Raw genomic sequence first — 18,348 nt, 5'->3', positions numbered from 1 at the left:
TAACATTTTAAGGAAAATAACTTATCTAAATATTTTAAATTAATGTGAATACTACTGTTTTTAAAATTCTGCAAATCTCTAATATCTTGTTTAATAAAAGACAGCTGGATATTTCATATTTGCTTGGGCATTCAACCCATTTTGATATTGTTTTGAAATATATGAAGAAAATCCAGCTTCATGCAGATACATAGTTAGAAAAAGCATGAGTATTTTAAAGGGCAAATAGAATTTTAGTATTATTAGGAAAGTAGTTCTGAACTTATGGATCCCCTACATGGTTCTTGCGGACCCTTACAATCTGAGGACCACACTTTGAGAACTTCTGAGCTCAAGGAATTCAAGGAATTCAAGGAATCCAAAGAATTCACCACCTGCCTTTTAAAGGATGCTTGTCATAACATTGGCTAAAAGTTAGTCACACTTAATTTGTTTTCCCCTTTTTAAATCTAATTTTATTGGTACAAAAAAAAAGACAAATTATACTTCTCAGTAGACAAGTTTGAGATGGTACAGAACTTATGAAAGTCTCTTGGGAAAAAAAGTGAGTGAAAAGCAGCATGGAGGAGTACAAGGGAGGAAATAAAATTAATCTTGAATCAAGAGAGGCAGCTTCTAGTTTGATGATCACCAATTATTAATTACTTGACCTGATCTTTCTATGCCTCAGTTTCTTCTTTTATACAATGAGGGAACAGGATTAAATAATCTCTTTTATTATTAATTAATTAATAATTTATTATTATTTATATATATATTATATATAAATTAATTAATTAATCTTTGCTCTTATAGCTCAAGAAATTTGATGATTCACAACTAAGTCAGGAATGTCCAAAAAATATAATTTTGTAGTTTTATACATTCATCTCTCCTGCCTCCTGGTATAACAGTGGGCATTAGGATAGTGGTTAAGATAGAAACATGATAAGAAACAATGTCACTAAATAAACCTTCCCCTTACTTTAGCAGTTCTCTTTGCCAACACCTACATCCAAATATTTACCCATTCACCGAAATTTATTCCAGTCAAAATGAAGAAAAGAGATAGCCATCCCAGGTTGGTTATGTTCACAATAGTCCAGTCACTAGACAAGACAACAGAGATCAATTTTCACACACTTTGGGGGAGTGGAAGGAACCCAGAACATTCACTTTACAACATGCAGTTGATCTGTCTTCTGAACTAGCCTCATCCTGGCCTCAGATGAACACAAGGGGATTCAGAACACAGTTAGAGGCTATATTCGACAATTATGTGCATTTCCTTTAGAATCTTCTCCTCCCCAGTCCCTCTGTAATTATGAAACTGCTCTCATGCTCGAGGTGAAGAGAGGACTGAGTTCAAGTAGATGCCATTAAAACTAGTGTGTTATGAAGGTATATAAAGACAAAGATAGAAAAGGAAAGTGATTTGCTTAAAGGCCTGGAGCTACAAAGTGGGAAGGGAGAAGCCACAAGTGAAGGTGAGCATATACATACATATATATATATATATATATATATATATATATATATATATATATATATATATTAGCTAAACAAATTGAATTCCAGGTTATGGATCATAACCTCACTTTTGCATTATGGTTGGCTTTTGGGCTCACTTTCAATACAGTGTTTTTTCCTTTTTTTTTTAAATCTGTGGCTTCTCCTTTGCCAGTCTGTAGTTCTAAGGCCTCTCCAAAATGTTAATATGCCCAAATCTAATCCTCTGCTGAGATAATCTCTTCATGGAACATTTTGCTTAGGGACATTGTCCACTTGAGTGTCTACTGGGATCATCAATATAACAGTAACAGCTTTAATGCATCATATCTAATTCTGTCATAAAGTAAAATGCTTGGCAGGCACAAGGGAAATGCACTGATCCTCGGGACAAAAAGAAAACCCTAGGGATAAAAGTAGAGTTTAACTAAACCAAGGATACAGGGTCAAATCTTTTCAAAATTAAAACAAAAAATTTTAATGTGGCTATGGTAAAAGAAATGTGAAGTCAAATGAGATAAATGTTTTTCTCTTCACTTCCTGCCTAGGAAACCTTTGTTGATTCAAATTTGAGAGTAATGAACCAAGAAGACACACTAGGATGTGAGGTATTGTGACTACATAGCATTCTTCTGCTTGAAAATCTTCATAGACTCCCTACTAACTACAAAATAATAATCAAACTCCTTTAGGCAACATTCAATCTGATTCCACTTTGCCTTTTCCAGGTATCTCACATTATTCTCCTCCTTGGCCCAGCCCAATCAGAGATCCCAAGTGCCTTTAATATATGTCAGCTCTCTCTGTTCAAACTGCTTCCTCTATCTGAAGTGTCATCCTTTCTCCTCTCTATTAAATTCCTACTCATCCATCAAAGACTTAACTCAAAGACCACCTTCTCTCTGTGAAGTCTTCAGGTCTTGTTTTACATCATTTAGAGCTGTCTTGCATATGTCCTATATCCCTCCTAAATTGTACAAAGAACATAGGAATAACTACCAAGTTTTAGCTAACCTTTACACCTCTCCCAGTGCTCCAAGGTCAAAGAAGATGCTCACTAGATTTCTAATGATTCGAGGGGCCCCGGAGACCTGAAATGACCCCAACTTTGATAACAGGGATGATTGCTATTAACATGTCCAAGTATTTTTTATTATTATGATTCTAAATTTAGGAAAATGCTTCCATTGAGGGTGGGATTTGAGTAAATAGTCACAAACTGTTGGACATCAATGAAAGGAGGCAGCAAGCATCTGGTCCAGAAAAGGCATGAAATTGTCACTGATTCCCAAGCCTATCTGTTACCTTATTTTGATCAAAGAACTGGGAACAGAAATGTGTAAGAAATAGGAATTTGGCAAGCCAAGATGGGGTTTGGAGCTCAGGAAACCCTGAAGAAAAAGGAAAAGTGAGGAATAAAGGAGATGACAAAAAGAAATCAGTAGTGAGAACTAATGCACCAAAGCATTAGCCAGGGAAAAATAAGTCTAGATCACAAATCCAAGGAATCAATAATACCACTGGAACCAATAATTCACTATAAATTTCACTTTCATTTCATCACATTGGTCTGGAAAATTATGCATAATGAAGAGATACATATTAAGATATGTAATTACAAGTAATATATAATTATATATAACATACATAAAATATTATATATATAGCTATCAAGAATAATTTTAAAACATATGAACCTAGTTTCCTTGCAACAGGGAGACTCTTCAGACTGTTTTATTTTTAATTTCTTTTCTTTACCAAAGAGTTATGAAAAAGAACCAAGGAATTTAGTACACAGGCAAAGGGGACTAATATGGGAGGAAAATGGAAATATAACCAAAGAACCATCATTAAATGCAATTGAGTGAAGACAAATATATAAAGGTATATTAAGAGTTAAAACAGAAATTGCTCCTGGCAGTCAATGGAAGCGAATAAAAAAGTAGTTCTAACAGCAGATCTGACAGAGATGGGGATAAGGAAAGTGAAAGCAAAAAGACTGGGAAAGAGGTAAATCTACAGCTGCTTCCTGGCTGAATTATATGCCCACAAGTCAGAGAAGAAAACCAGAATGTAGGAAACTGCACCATGAACAGCAACTAACTTACAATGGACAAAAAAGGAGGACTCAAGTAGGAATAAAATGGAACTGGACTTTTTCTTCTTAATTGTTCCTTCTCTTTTTTCAACCTCCTGCTTTCCTAATATTCAGAGAAATAGAAATAAGGAAAAATGGAAAGGGGGGAAGACCTGAGAAAGGCAGTAGGATAATGGGAGCAAATGGATTATGCCCTTAAAAAAATAAAAGAACAAAATTAAAACCACTCATGTAAGCACAGGGACACTTCTGCTCACTCTGTCCTTCATCTATTTATCCCTCGTCTTCTCAATCCAGGCCTTCTCTCCTGTCCCTAGCAGGAATACAAGCAAAGAGTACTCATTTCATTATTTGACCTATGTGTCCTCCCATAGAAAGCTGGTAAAAATATCTGTGGGTTGTTAAACTCTTTGTACTCATTGAAAATGCTGGCTGGAAGTATGCTCTGACATTTCTGTAGACAACCGTGCCTTTGAAAATACAAAGAAACACAATATATAACAAGCTCTTCACCAGAGCTTATAAACAGAATCCTGCAAAAAAAGAATAAAAAAATGAAGATGAATTGTACAAAGTAGCAGCAGTAATAAGGAAAAAGGAGGGATGAGGAATAGAAAAGTTGTTTCTTATCAATTTACTATTTAAAAAAGCTCATTTGACTTTGATTTTTGGATTGACAAAACTGAAAATCAATATTCCCCTTGCATCATCGGTCTGATTAAAACCATCAGGGTTCTGTTACCAAGCTAAAACACTCTACCACTCAACCCAGGGAAGGGAGTTTAGAGATAAAAAAAAATTAGGAAGAAATGTTATAAAAAGGTGTTACCTTATGATTTAAAGAAAAATAAACTGGCTTTTATCAGCACATCCAAAATTCGGGAGAAGAAAACTTTAGGAATGATTTTTAAAGTTGCACTACAAAGTCATATCACATCATATATAGGAAAAAATAACCAGAAGTTATTATATAGCAAGTCTTTCCTCGTTTAACAGAAAAGCAAGTTTCCTCAATATGAAACCACTATAAACATTCTGCACCCCTCTCAAGCAGTCAAGTTTTACATATCTGTTCTTGATTTAGATCTCTGGAATAGGAGTTCCGAGAAATGCCCAAAACACTTGATACTGATTCCATTATTATAAGAAAAAGAAGCCAGAAGGGCATTCTAAGCTCTGCTGCAGATAAATTTAAAACTAATCATTGAGTAGGTTTTTAGAACATACACACTGACATGGTCATGATAACTGAAGAGCTCCTTATATTTCAACAGAGGTATATTCAATAAGAAAGAAATGTCCCTCACTACAATAAAGTGACTAAATTATAGACTTAACCATATATTCCTAATGCCTTCCCAAAACAAGAATCTTTCTATGAGGCTTCTGGCAAATGTCAGTCCAGTTCCTGCTTGAAATGGAGCAGAATCAGATCTATAATGTACTTTTATTCATTCTCAGCCCTGGGCATCTTTCCATTGCATCACTCTGCACTTATAATTTGTGACAATCACCTTTGGAGGAGTTGTCAATTCTGTTCATACTGAAAAGACACACATAGATAGATAGACAATCATTTGGGTCCACAATGAGATTGGAAGATTATACTTCACAAGTGGCAATTCTACATGGGAAATTGCACGGGGCTTTCCTGGTCAGATATTGATTGCTATCTCAAAAGCCCATAATTTTAAGACCAATATTCTATCAGTAGTGCTACAAGGCTGAGAAAAACAGAGCACCATTTTTTAACAGATTTAAAGTTAAAATAATCCAAAGGGCAATAGAAAGACATAGAGGGGAGATAAGCAGACTGTGGCATGTTGAGACTAAAGATGCCTTGCATACGAGACACTTAAAAAACATCATCCAAGGCATTTGACTCAAAAAAATAGGTGTGTCAATCATGGAGCAAGAAAGAAAGACAACAGATGGAAAAACACCTGACAACTAGCCTGAGTGGTACACTGGGGGACCATTGTGATTCTAAAGAATAAAAGACAAGGTGGGACAAGGACAATGTTATGGAAAATAGGGATTAAAATTATATTGAATGAGCACAGATGAAATGATGAAATTTGCATAGATACAATAAAAGCATGGCCATTCCAAAATACCAAGAAACAGAGCCCTAAATGGAATTTTTGCTCCTTTGGCATATACCACAAAGCATGTCAAGGGCAAAAAGCCTAAAGTACATCCTGTGATAAGGAGGAATTTGGTCAGGACATGGGACACTGCCCAATGGGAGTAGCAGAAAGAGATGCTTTGTGCTGCCTTCTCAGGGAAAAGCTCACCCCAGCACGTCCACTAGTAGTTTCCTATTTAACTAATTATTTTTGCTAAGTGCTGTTATGTTGTTTCCACACTGCTAAAGGACTCCAAGTGCTAGAGAAAATCTTTGGTCACCCTGACCTAATTATAGCTATGCCAAAAATATGTTTATAAGAAAGCTATTCTACTCAGATTAAAAGTTATCCTCAATGGTTCACATTAGGAATATTCTTGTTCCAAAGAACTGAATGGAAAAAATCTCCAGAACTTTACAATCACAAAAGGCCCAATTTTTGAAGATCTTTGCTCTTTGTTTCGATATGTCATCTCGACTGGAAAAAAAAACTTTCACAGTTCATCAATCAAAATTTTACAACTGTTTCTCAATTCTAAATCTGAGTAAATGATGAGGACAGATGGCTCAATTCCATACCAAAATGATGGGTATGCTTAAATGTAAAGTTCTGAGGGGGCCGAAAACGGTAGTTATTATTTTTTAAACTACAAGTTTTTTGCAGATATGAGGCAGAGGATTTAAATTTGCTATTTTGACATCTCAAATTTGCATCAGTTGATTACATACCACTAAACTGCCTGATTCAGCAAACTATAATCATTATCAACTAACATATTATAGTAATAATTGTCAGGCATTTGTATACAAATCACTGAATCTCCAAATATTTGGTCCTCTGACACAGAATAGCACAATATCCACCCTGCCAATATTATAAAGGGGGAAAATGAAAAAGGGAGTGATTTTGTTGTATAAGGAGAGTCAGTGAATGAAGGACAGAAGAGCAGTTAAAATGGGCTACCCCACAAATTTTCTCTCTTGAAGGAATACATTGATTGGCTTCCCCTATAACTATAAAAGAATTTGGCAGATCTGGAGATACTTGAGGGGAGGACAATAATGTTGAAGGCAGATGTAGCTAAGTAGTAAAAGGAAAAAAATAATGCATCACATGAATTTCTAAATTCTATGGATGTATTTGAATGAGATACTGTGTAGCTTCTGCATGATAAGATTAAAAATAGAATCTTTCTGGGAATTGTTAATATTCCATTACAGTACCCTTAAGTAATACTACCACCCCCACTCAAACACAAGTCTACATGGGGGGAGGGGAGGGGGAAGAGAAATCTGTTTGTAGGTTTTAAGCAGCATCTGTTCTGGTAAAAAAGTTCTAAGATGACTTTTTATACAGATATGTCTTTAAATATAATTAGCATCTTTTTTAACATAGCTAATATGGAAAATGTGTTGCATTACCTCACCTGTATAAATTGAAATCACATTACTTGCCTTCTCAATGGGTTCAGAAGGGGCCAGAGGGAAAGAATTTAGGGAAAGAATTTGAAACTCAAAACTCTTAAAAATAATTGTTAAAAATTTAAAAATTCTAAGTAGGAAAAAAAATATACATATATAATGAGCATGATCGGTGAGGCTTCAGCAGGTTCAAAACACTGCCACTATCATTTTATATTTGAGGTCAGGCTGATGATTACCAAACCATAATACAAACTCACGGCTTCCTCTTTCCCATCTCTCAATGAATCTGAAACCCAACATGACCTTCTAAATATGTATTTCAGACTTGATTTTCTGACAGGAAAAAAAAAGACAAAGGAAAAAAGCCTGGTTCCAATTTTAACCCAGAATATTCAAAGTTGCTGGAGAAGAACTATTATCTGTCATCAAAGATTTGCTAAACTAGGAAAAGTATCTATCTGTATCACAGATACTGTTGTTACCAGGTTTTCAATGACCCCCTCATCAGGAGTTGTTCACCTATTCTAGGCAACAGTGAATGCTCTTTATATAGCTACATTTAAATACCACCCATCAGTTCCTATTTTGAACTGTGTGCTCAGAATAAAACTCAGATCAAATATTTCTGAGAACTTATTTCAGCCTTTACATTAGAAAGATGTTTCTTTTTTCCTCTCAGGGGAGAAGATAATTTCTTCCTCATACTGTCTTCTGACACCGACCTGTGGGAATTGACAGAGGCTGGAAACTTAAACATCTTCTCATGTTCATAAGACCTTATGTATGTACTCTTCTCTTTAACCCAATGAAGAACTTAAAATCTGCTTCCAGAACTGGTTTTGGTAAATGACCAAAAGATGGCAGGTTATTTAACACTTTCAGAGGCCTGTGAAGCTAAAAGGGGGCTTGGAGACTACAAGATGAATAAAATGAGGACCAGAAGTGACTACTTCTCCAAGTTCACACCAGAAATACTTGAACTCTTCTCATAAAACAAGCAAAGAGGAAAAGCCATTTGACAAAAAGATCAATGTGAACCAGATTTTCAAGGGGAGATCTACAGTATCATAGATGTAGAACAGGACTTCTTAAATCAGGGTCCACTAATTTTTTTAAAAAATATTTTAACTGCATTTCAATATAGTCAGTTACCTTTGTAATCCTGTGTATTTTATGCATTAAAAACATTATTCTTGCTTTGTATGACTGTACATGTTTATCAGATTGCTTACTGTCTTAAAGAAGAGGGGAGAGAGGAAAATCTGGAACTCAAAACGTTTTTTTTCATGAATGTTAAAAATAATTTATATATGTAATACAGGGAAAATAAAATACTATACAAAATAAACATTCCTCTGGGGGGGGTCATAGGTGTCAGGCTATTCAATCATCTGTGGGAATGAATGTGTCATTTAATAAATCCTGCCAGCATAATGACACTACCAAAAAAGAGGTGTGTGGGGGGGGGGGCTACTGCATGTAATACTAGACATGGAATCAGAAAGACTTGGTTTTAAATTCCCCCTTACAAAATTTATTAGCTATATGACTATGGGTAAAGCATTCAATGCAGCTAGGTGGCACAGTGGATAAAGTATCAGGTCTGGAGTCAGTTAGACTCATCTTCCTGAGTTCAAATCTAACCTCAGATACTTACTAGCTATATAAACATGGGCAAGTCACTTAATTCTGTTTGCCTCATTTATCTCATTTATAAAATGAGCTGGAGGAAGAAAAGGCTAACCACTCTAGCATCTTTACCATGAAACCCCAGGGGTCATGAAGAATCACAGACACAACTGAACAACAACGAGTTATTCAACCTCACTGAGACTGAATTGTTCTCATCTGAAAAATGGAAATACTATAACTTGCAATACCTGTCTGATTGAGTTGGTGTGAGGTTCAAAAAAGATAATCCATGCCAAGTGCTTTTCAAATGAAATGCTAGATAAATGTCAGTTATTATTAGTCTAAAGACAGATTGGATATCTGCCATTTTGCAGAATGATGTAATTTATTTCCTTTTTCACTATTATATGTATCTCCTTCCCCCAAAGAGAGATCATGAGATTTAGAATTGGGAGGAAAAATACTTAAAAGTAATTAACCTCACCCACTCATTTTACCAGGGGGAAAGAAGGGGAACGACTTGTTCAAGATCATCACATCTGTAGTAGTAAAGTAGTAAAGGCAGCATTTGAACTCTGGTGCCCTAATGCTACCATCTTGCTTTCCCCATTACATGGCAAATCAATAAATCAAAGGCATTCATTCAAGCCCTTTCAGTTTCTCCAAGTTTCCAAGTCTGTGAGGCTGCCAAACAAACGGATTCTTTCTATGGACAAAACAATTTACTTTTTTTTTATTAAACTGACTTTTCCTTTGTTGTTATATAATGAAAAGCTGATGGGGTTTAATACTGTAACACTTCAACATCTTACAACCTGAGAGCAATTCAATAGCTGAGAGCCTTTTGTATTATTTCCTTCCAAAAATGTAAAGGCTGGCAAGAGCCATGTAGTTAAGAAAATTCAGGTTAAAGAGATAAACAGAGGAGTAAAAAGAATGCTAAAAGTTAATTTTCAGGGATTAATTCTACTAAAAGTCCCCAAAGTTTTTGTTATTGCATAGATATAACACTGCAAGTATGAGAAGAAAGAGATAACTGGAATTGGGGAATATTTTTAATGAAAGAAAGATAATATAACATCTTAAATATTCATTTTAAGAATTCATATTAAATATGAATTCTAGACTTTACTGGAATTCAGGACATTTAGTTTATTTTTACTCCTGACTCTAATACTAGCCCTCTAGTCAAGCTACATTACCCTAGACAAGTTTTATGATTCCTTCCAGATCTCACATTCTCTCCCCTCCTATGAGGAACCAAAGCAGAGTCAAGGCCTCATTATTCCTGTTATACTTCCATCACATAAAAAAGGAGTGTCTAGGGATGCTTTTTAATTTCTTCTAGATATTCAGTTATTGAGGTCATATAACATACAAATATTTGTGCTCTTTATAAGATAAAAAATCATAGATAATAATATGAAGCAGTTAACTTTGCTTTTTGTTTATAAACCAAGAAACCCATAAAATTCAACAAATGTCAGGACACAAAAATTTCCAAATGGAAAGGCTTAGAAACCTATTACAAAATTGTTTTTAAAAAAAAATAAAATCTCTCCCTTGAGCAGAGAACACTTTCCACATGAAGTCTTTCATGATCCATGCAAATGCAAATTGTCTTTAAGTACTTTGTATTTTTTTTCTCTTTCCATTTATTCTTTACATACCTATACTTGTCTTCTCTGCTAGAATTAATCCTCTTAATGCACAGCTTGTTTCACTGTTTGGATTTGTATTTACAGTGCCTACTACAATGACTGGCATACAACAGGCATATAATAAATGCTTACAGATTGATTAAGATTGATTAAAATGCCAAATCTAACCATCAGTCAACCTTTCTTCCACATCTAGATAACCCCAAGCTCTTTGTTCAGTCTTATACAGCCCATCTGTTTCTATGTAGACTTAGAGGAGGTAGCTGAGCTTGTAAAATATCCCAAAATCAGCACTTTTCTGCTATTCATAGTACTGTTATTAATATCATCTTAAATTCTTGCAGCATTTTCCTGGTTATTCACTTCCAAACTTTTGTGCCTATTCTGAGCTTCCTCCTATTAATCCAGCTTTAAATTTCATCATCTGTTCTTAGCTCTCTTTCATTGATTTGAACTTCCTATGTTCTCTTTCTATCCTCTTTTTCCTCTGATGAAATATTTTAGTCTTCTTCCACTGTTCTCTGGGTAAAAGTCGTTTTCAATAGTCCAAGGATTGCTATGTTTGAAGTTTTACAGTCCAATAATACTGCTAGTGTAATTTGTTATAGTTGTTGTTCAGGAATTTTTCAGTCATGAACATCTCTTCATGATTCCAGTTGAGGTTTTTTGGGGAAAGATACTTGAGTGGTTTGCCACTTCCTTTCTCAGCTAATTTTACAGATGAAGAAACTGAGGCAAACAGAGTTAAGTGCCTTGCCCAGAGTCACCAAACCTTCTAAGTGATTGAAATCAAATTTGAACTCAAGATGAGTCTTGACTCCAGGCCTGGCACTCTATCCACTATACGACCTAGCTGCCCCATACTGGTGGAATGCTAATATTGAAAAGATGGGCTTTTGTTTCTAAGACACATTTAGGGCCATTAATAATTTTGCAAATTCCTGAAAGCATTCTTGTCCCCTCTCCTTATATTTCATTTGGACTACTATTCCAATCTTGATTAGGCTCTCTTTCAACCTGTAGGCATAATCTGTGCAAAAGTAATTCTGCATTCACTCAGTCTTTCATATGTAGATGGTCAAACTAAACTCTTCATCCATTTAGTCAATCATCATTTATAAGCACCTATATTCCAGGTACTATGCCAAGTGCTGGGGGCAAAGAATATTTAAAGAAAAAAAAACAAACAACAGAAAACAGTTTCTGTTAAAAAGAAGTTCAGAGTCTAAGAAAGGAACCAATATACAGTTATATGTGAACAGGACACAAGTAAATAATAAATACACATCCATATGCATATCCACAGTCAGGGATTTCCAAGGAAAAATTCTAAGATTAAAGAGGAGTCAGAAAAGCTTCTTGCAAAAAAAGGAAGGCTTTAGCTGAGACTTAGAGGAAGTCAGGGAAGCTAGGAAAAAGAGGTGAGAGAAAAATCCAGACTTGGGAAACATCCAAGGCAAAAGTTCCTGACATTGTGAGATGGTGTGTCATACAGGAGGAAAAGCAAAGAGGCCAATGTCACTAGATCACAAACTATGTTGGTGGGAGAGACTGGATGGAAGGTGTAATGCTACTGAAAAAGTAGGGTATGGAGGGTTTTAAAAGTCAAACATTTAATATTTGATCCTAAAGGAAATTAGAATTGAAAGAATAGAGAGTAGGCAAGGGCAGCTAGGTGGCTAAGTGGTTAGAGAGCCAGGTCAGGAGAGGCGATCCTAGATTCAAATATGATCTTGGACCTTTCTTAGCTGTATGATCCTGGGCAAGTCACTTGACCCCCCCCCATTGCCTAGCCTTTCCTACTCTTCTGCCTTGGAACTGGCACTTAATATTGACTCTATGATAGAAGGTAGGGGGTTTTAAAAACAAAAGAATGATGGGTAGGAGTGATCAAACTGCATGGATATAATCTAAACAGCACCATGCTATCTGCAAAGTAGAACATGTGAAGGATCTCAATATCCAAGGGAATCTCCTCCATCATCATCGCGAATGCTTTTGGCAAACATCTGCCTTCTAATTTTATGACTCACCTGAGGCTTATAACCAGCAAATAACCAAAGTTAGTTCTGCTAGCATTTCTTTCAAGGAATCAGGAATGACTCTGATGGAGAATTGGAAGGCAATTGCTAAAAGACAACCTGTAAGGTGTTATGCTCTGCCAAATTAAATGGTGCCTTTCCCCCCAAAACAAAACAGAATAGCCACAGTGGCAATTTATATTCTCTGTATCTTTCAATCAATTGTATCATGCTAAAGATAAAATTTATCGTAGAATATTACTTGAAAGTATGTCTGTTCTCTACTAATGGAGGAAGTCCTTGATATCTATACAGGTGAATTTCACAAACAGTTTGCATAAATAAGAAAGTAAACATATAGGTAGGTATTGAATATTCTTCTTGGTTACCTTCTTTTCAGTATTAATAACATCTTAAAATGTTTCCTATGCCTTTGTTATCTTTTTCTTCACTGATTTCTCCTGGTGAATCAGCCTTGCACTGGGCACCAATCTTTCATCTGGTTGTTTCTTTCTTTCTCATGGCTTCATTTATAGTAAGAATATCAAGACTCATCTCTTCCTGTACTACGATCACTCGGTCACTGGACAAGGAAATCACATTTAGAGTTCCAAGAACCGTATATGGCATAGAAATTGTGCAATTCCGTGCATGCAAAAACATGCAATTCTCTGATTCTCTTCTATTGCCAAAACAGAAATAAAAGGGAGCAGCACAAAGGTGAGGGCCATTTGGAATTTTACTTTGGGTTACCATAGCCTAAGAATTTCTTGCTATGTAACCAGTCTACTGGTGATGAACCTATTACTACTTAGTTCAACTGATCTTTGGAAAGCAAGGATGTTAAAGACAAGATTCAAACTCAAGGAGCCCATGATTCTATACACATCCTGAACCCTACTGGACCTTTCAATTCTGAGCCCTCCCTTCCATTTTCATTTTTACACTCATTCCCCATTTTACAGATTTGTGTGTGTGTGTGTTTTTAATTAAACCCTTAATTTCTGCCTTAGAATTGATACTAAGTATCAGTTCCAAGTAAGAAGAGCAGTAAAGGATAGGCAATGGGAGATAAGTGACTTGCCCAAGGTCACATAGCTAAGAAGTGACTGAAACCACATTTGAACCCAGGACCTCCTGGATTCCTACCCACTGACCCCCTGGGCTACTCCCCATTATTCTTCATCTATACATTTTGTAGGTATGAATGAAATTTAAAAAAATAAATACTGGGAGAAAAAAAATGTGCTCTATCTTACCCCATCCTAACATGCCAGGGGCTATGAATAAGTTAGTTCCATAGGCAAAAGCATACAGGTTAAACTAGCTAGTCTGTAGATTTCTCTTAAACACTCAGAATTTAACACCTCTCCCTATTAACATCCTCCCTTTCCCCCCAAAAAGCTTGTCTCAAAATAGTTAAAGGCCACTTAATTTTTTGTCCATTTACCTTTAAACACAAAAGTCAGAGATAAAGCAGTCTGATGGTGGGGAATTTGTAAAGTGTAATTTTATACTTCATAATCATCTTCCTTGCTTGTCAGACAGAAGACATTCATCTTCATTTAAAATATTTTGTTTTTCTTTACTGACCCTCTGGGTCTAATATTTGTTTTAATTTATTCCTTGCTTCATCTCCCTTTCCTCCTGATTCCTACTTCACTTTAATAAATTACTTTTACCCTGAGGAGATCAAATGATAAACTCTCTTTTAAGAGAGCATATCACAGTTTTAGTCAGCTTAGGAGTGTTAAGGAATGGATGTACTTAGCCCATGCGTTGCTGGAGAACAATTTCAAAAAAAACAAAACACTAAACATGGCCATTTAGAAAAGCAAAACACAACATTTGGGCCATGGATTAATGCACAAATGAGTACCAAACAAAGCTTTCACTAGGATGGTTTATGCTCATTTTATTGACTTCAAACACATGCATCTACCTGGGATAGGTATCTTGATTCACCACCCTTGAGGGGAAAAGGCAGCAAGGATCCACTGTTGACTTCAAACCTGACAAAGCTTTCAGGTTTCATTTCAGGGGCTTCATGATGACTTCAAAGTAACCAGTACACATCAAAGGCACTAAAACAAACACAGCAACAGAGCTCCTACCAAGGAACAACATTCTAAAGAACATTATAATGGCAGGCTGGCTAATGGATAACCCAAAAGATGGCTCCTTAATCAATGGGCTCAGGCAACCTTCTTAGCTTCCCATCGATTTCCAGTGAAACTGCCTTAGGAACCAAGGCACTATTTCCCAACTCCTGTGGGTTTTTCATTAATTTACCACTGCCAATTTTTAGATTTTAAGGTCCTTGTCTCTTGTTCAGCACTAGGCAAACTATTTACAATTTGCTCTGAAGTTCTCAAGTTGGTCCATGAACTTATTTTTAGATTTTTTTTCAATAAAATTCCTGGAAGAAAGGGGATACACAAAATCTACTTTTTCTGGTAACACCCCATAAAACCCATATAGATCTCTGCACAACATGAGTATTATCCTGCCAACAGCTGAAAATACAGAGGCAAAATAAAATACTTCATTCTTTAAATTTGAAGTTTTCTTCCAGCTTTCATCTCAGATGAAAATTAATACACAGCTGGTAGCCAACCTTCAACCCTGTACCTTCATATCTCAATTTTCATTTATTTCTTGTCTCCTTCATTTCCTCTTATCTTTGTCATAGGTTTGGGAGAAGCACCTTTCATGTAAGTTTATAATGAAATGGTCCTTTCTTCCCCTACCCCAATAATTAGATAACCAGTGTCCATCATATCCCACAACTCTGCTGCTTCTCTCTCTACACATAAAGCAGTAAGGAAAATATGGGTCACCAATTCAATCAATCAAGCAAACCTATATTAAATATCTGCTGTGTACAAAGACCCTGAGATCAGAGGCAGGCACAGAAGCAAAAATTAAGTAGTCCTTACTAAGGATCTTATATTCTATTGGGAGTTGAAGGAGGAGAGAAGAATCTAAAATAGACCAATATAAAAGGAAGTGATTTGAGGACAGAATTATTAGCACTTGAGGGAATCAAGGTAGGCTTCCTCAGAAGGAGATAGCATCCAAACTAAGCCTTGAAAGAAAATAAGGACTCTGATAGACAGGGATGAGCAAGAAGTCCCAGGACTGGGGGATGATTTATAACAATAAAGAAGTGAGGGAGGGAAAGTTAAGTTCAGGGAATAACTAGTAGTTAAATTTTGTATGAATTTAATATGTAATAATTTGTATGAAATTAATATGACTGGGTACAGGTAGGATAGAACCAGGTTGTGGAAGAGGGCTTGACTGCCAAAATAAGGAGTTTATATTTTTTCCTATAGCGATCAAAAAGCCATTAAAGATTTTGGAAAAGAAAAACAATGTTGGCACTTTCCTGATACAGAAAATCAAGAAAGTACAGGGGACTAATGTAAGACAGGAATGGGATGTGTGGGGGTAAGTGCAGAGGTACTGTGGGTGATACAGAGGAAGAATTGACTAAAGAAGCATTATGTAAATTGTTAATAGAAAGAAGAAGAGACCAAAAGAAGTACATGAAATACATACCTTTAAAACAGTGAGGTTTGTCTCTTTTATTTTAATGACTCAATTTATCTTCTATCCTTTTGGTGATAGCCTAAGCTTATTTGAAAGTATAAAATTCTCTCGATATTTGTACTTTAAAGCCTTCAAGTGAGTTCTTCACTACTGAAGGAAAATCCCTGATGTACTTTTAAGTACTGCAAGATTTAAAACTACTGAATGATTTACAATGTGAAAAACGTGGGTTTTAAATTAAAATTAATAAATTACTGCTCCTATACAACAACTACCCAAGTTACACTACTGAAATTTAATTTACAGTTCAATCATGAAGAAAGCTATAGAATAGTTATGCATTTGGAGGGGTTGGGAATACCTCTTCATCTCTCTCTCAAATGACTGTAATCACTTTGGGGTAAAAAACTTGTTTCTAGTTCCTCTGTGTCTCCCCCCTTATACTTAACCTAGTATACCATGCCCAGCAAAGGAATAAGCCCTCAATAAATATTCCTGACGGCCTGGCTGCCCATAGCAGCAGACAGATTCAAATCTTATTTTAAATATAACAAGGGAATCTAAAAGTAATAAGGACAACACATGCAATAAAAACCTGGCTTCAGGACAGGAAACATTAAGCCAGTTTCAAAGCCCTTCAATTTCTACAAGCTCCATTGGGAAAAGGAAGGGGGAAATGTTAGATTTTCATTCTTATGGCTGATTACTCATAGGAATAGAATCATTTTCCTGAGTGTTTTTCTGGTTTCTTATATAAGAACACAATGAAAGTGGTACACAGAACCATGGGGCTTTTCTCCCTCTCCCACCTTTTAGCGCCAAAATTGAATGCTATTCCCAGGAAAAATGCAGGCAGAAGGGCCCATAAAATGCAGCTTCCCCCACCAGCCCAACTCCATAAGACAAGCAGAGGACTGCTGACCTTTAAGTGATTAGGAAAATCATCAACAGTGGTGTAAAGGAGATTTTTAAATCCTTAGGAAATAAATAAGGAGAAATTGAGGGGCTTTTCAAGGGATTTTACACAAATTAAGGCCTGGGAGAAGGGGGAAGGAGAGAAAGAACATCAAGATTTGTAGGCACTATCTGGGCCTCCCTTTGGAAGGTGTAAAGAGACATAGGCCTGAACCTACACAAGGCCTCAGGATTTGGGAAGTTGCTCTGTGTTGCAAAAAGGGAGAAAACAGACTCAGCAAGAGGGAATCCCTAATTTGTCATCATTACATCAAAAGAACTGTCATGCAGGAAGGACAACATCTTCCTGCCAAGTGGGAAAACTCTGGAGGCCTCCCCCTTCGGTGATGTGCTCAAGGACGATGAAAGAATTGCTTTGGCAGAGGGTCCTGGCCTGGCCTGAGACTACTGACTGCTGCCAACTGTTTAGAATCAAGGAGAAGTGAAGGAGAAGCCAAACCTAGGGAGAAAAATCTGCCAGGACTGTCGGTCTCAGTGTTAAAAAAAAAAAATACACCTCTTCTTCTCTCTCTTACTCTCTTCCCTCCCCCCCTCTCCCAGGGAAAGGGTGGTTCATTGGAAGCCTCTGTTCTCCAAGAGTTCTCTTTGATAGGTGAAAGAATCTCTCTTTATCTAACCCACATCTCTAGAGAGCCTCAGGCAATGCTTTCCACACCAAGAAAGCCAGGCTCGGGCCATAGGGGCATCTTGGCTTCTGCCCTGCCTGGATAACCACCCTGGTCACCCCACCACTCCCTGTCATCTCTCACTCTATGAGCAGTCATCAAACCAATATTCGCACTGCCACCAGGAAAGGGTGCCCTAAGGCTCCATTTAGCCCCTCTGACTACAACCCAAAAGGCCTTTGGACCCTATTTCCTCCTCTATATGGGTGGTTTACACTTATTAGAATATAAACTCACTGCAGGGTCTCTTCTAGCTTTGTATTGGAGTTTGTTCATTCAAACGATATTTTAATAAAGCCGCCCTTTCATTTTATAAACACTCTGCTTGCCATCAGTTACCATCAGCATAATGAGTGATGGCAGAGAGTGAAAAGGGAAGAGAAAAATTAAATGAACTTGAACTCAGAACCTCAGGTGTAAAGTTATTTACATTTAAAATACCAGTTGTACTTCATGTAATTATTTTGTTAAGTATTTCACAACTCACAGGATAGAATCTAAAACTTACATGGAATGTTTGAGTATGTTAATCCATCTGTGTGAAGAGATGTGTGTATAACTATTTACTTGCATACATATACATACCTGTATATTTACATATATGTACATGTTTATGTGTATATACCACAGTAATTAATCATACAGGTGAATGTGCATTTATACTTTAATATGTAAAAAGTACAGGTGTGTATATACATAT

At 36.3% G+C, this 18,348-nt stretch overlaps 1 protein-coding gene across 12 annotated transcripts in view; it reads right to left on the bottom strand.

Moving 5' to 3' along the window:
• The window catches only part of PSD3 (pleckstrin and Sec7 domain containing 3), a 784,568-nt gene that overhangs the window by 255,971 nt on the left and 510,249 nt on the right, over positions 1-18,348 (bottom strand). The window contains exons 11-12 of one of the 12 annotated variants that reach the window (XR_008915563.1): positions 14,396-14,537; positions 12,843-13,036 (exon numbers count right to left, since the gene is read on the bottom strand). The exons of 10 other annotated variants lie outside the window; for them this stretch is intronic. The gene's annotated coding sequence lies outside the window, so the exon portion shown is untranslated. Of the gene's footprint in view, positions 1-12,842; positions 14,538-18,348 lie in introns of all 12 variants that reach the window. One more of the 12 variants, XR_008915562.1, reaches the window with a different exon arrangement.

This window comes from Monodelphis domestica, chromosome 1 (assembly GCF_027887165.1).
Source record: "Monodelphis domestica isolate mMonDom1 chromosome 1, mMonDom1.pri, whole genome shotgun sequence".
NCBI lineage: Eukaryota > Metazoa > Chordata > Mammalia > Didelphimorphia > Didelphidae > Monodelphis > Monodelphis domestica.
Note: the sequence above shows the minus strand (reverse complement) of the source record. Positions and strands in the feature narration are given on the sequence as shown.